Source organism: Penaeus monodon, chromosome 42, assembly GCF_015228065.2.
Source record: "Penaeus monodon isolate SGIC_2016 chromosome 42, NSTDA_Pmon_1, whole genome shotgun sequence".
NCBI classification, from domain to species: domain Eukaryota; kingdom Metazoa; phylum Arthropoda; class Malacostraca; order Decapoda; family Penaeidae; genus Penaeus; species Penaeus monodon.
The window spans coordinates 5,334,885-5,337,384 of NC_051427.1; positions in this window are offsets into that span (position 1 = coordinate 5,334,885).

Here is a 2,500-nt window from a genome sequence, read left to right on the forward strand (position 1 = left end):
ATAAATTATAATTATTAGATATATATATATTTTAGATATATAATATATATTATAAAATATGATTAAATATATATATATTATATATATATAGAGATTATATATATAATTATATATATAATATACACATATTTGTATATATATGTATATATATATAATATATATAAATATAATATATTATATATATGTATATGTATATATATATATATATATGTATATATATTATATATATATAATAATAATATAATATAATATAATATATATATATATTATATTATATGTATATATATATATATATATATTATATTTTATAAATATATATATATATATGTATATATATATATATGTATGTATATATATATATATATATTATATATATATATATATATATATATATATATATACATATTATATATATATATATATGTACAATATTATATATATAATATACATATTTTATATATAGTTATATTATATTGTATATATATATATTTATATATATATCATGTATATATAATATATATATTATATATATATATTATATATATATTATATATATATGTAATATATATAACTATATTGTGCTATATATATTATATAATATATTATATATATATATATATATATATATATATATATATATAAGATATATATATATTAATGTATATATATGTATATGTATTATTATATGTTTAATATATTATATAGTATATATTATTATGATATTATATTATTTTATATATGTATCTATATATAATATATATATATACATAGTATATAATATGTATATTTATATATATATATGTGTGTGTATGTATATATTTATACACATGTGTGTGTATGTATGTATGTATGTATGTATGTATGTATGTATGTATGTAAAATACTGCACTGCTCAACATGATTGAAGGAAAAATCTTCACTTCATGTTTATTGGAAAATATCATATTGAGGGACTGATCAACAGATAGCAAATGTGAAAAGCATATTTTGATGTACTATGTTTTATGGTAGCCTATAGTATTGATACATGGTACATATGTTCATTGATTCACACAAATTGCTATAATGCTAAGAGCAGTGTAAAAATTAACTGATACTATATTATATCCATTTAAAAGGAAAAAATACTGCATTTGAATTCTTGAAAATATCAAACCAATATATGAAATTTGAACAGGTTTGTCTTGGTTTTCATTTTTGTGTATATTGTACATTATTGTATTTATTAGTGCTAGAAGATGCTACAAAAATGCTACTAAACAGGTTTCTGTAATAGGAAAGTAATATGCTGTTATCTGTTACTTTGACTTCTATTACTGTTGCTGTTATTATTATAGCTATTACTTATATATTACTATTATTATTACTATTTTGTATTGTTGTCACCCTCTCCCATGGTTGAGATAGTTTTGACATGCATCTCATTTTTGCAAATAAAGTAATGTATAATGTTTTAATTTTTCAGAGAATATTAATCCACTTTCTTAGTTATTGTGCAATTTTACATTATGATAGGAAATCAGTTGCTGATTTCATATTGTTATTTTTAAGGTTATATTGTATGTACCGTAATGGAAAAAATAAGCAATCAGAATTGGTGAATATTTGATTAGGCCAGACACATACCTCCATGGGCACATCCCCATTTTTTAAAAAATTTAGATAGTAGATTGCTTTCATATATGTTCAGGTTTAAGCTAAGAGTCTAAAGACCATGCAGTAAAAGTTTTGCATTGGGCTACTTAAAAGTTTGGGTTATGACACAAGTTCTCTCATTTTACTTCTGTCATACTTTACCATAACCACTCCCTCCAAAAGCTTAGCTTAGTAATGTAATAATCCAGTAAGCTTCATATACTCCCAGCTAAAAGTTAAAGGTTTAGTGATCGCACAGTTTCATGGTGGGCTCTTCTGATATACAAGTTTTGATATGTTTAACTGGACTTAGGTCTTTAGGACAGAATGAGCAGCTTTAAACCAACCGTATTACACTACCTGACCTTCTCTTTTGGAGGTTTTATTTACTTTCATGTAAGAAAATGCCATTCATGTATCAGAATGGAGGTTTCTGTTACTTTCATGCAAGAAAATGCCTTTTATGGATCAGAATTATTAATTGCATACATGTACAGTAAGTTGTTAACCTCTACGATTCGGATGACTTGACCATCACATTATATGAAAAGATTTGGCTTGAGGGGTGGGTGACATGAACATGCTGTCATGGGAAACTTTGGCTGAGGACTGGGGTGATGCAAACTTGCCATCATGAGAATACTGGCTGAAGGCAGGGGTGATGGGAATGACTTGCCACTTGTGCATAAAGCCATTGGAAGGGGATTAGATTCAGTCGGCATTTAGGAAGGGTCTTTTGCATTATTTGCATTGATAAATTAGTATAGAATGTACTGTCCATGAGACGTGACTGTAAGAGCACCAGCTCCAGAGAAGATGTGGTTTACATGCAATCTGATAGTTGACAGTTTTAGAATCATGATGT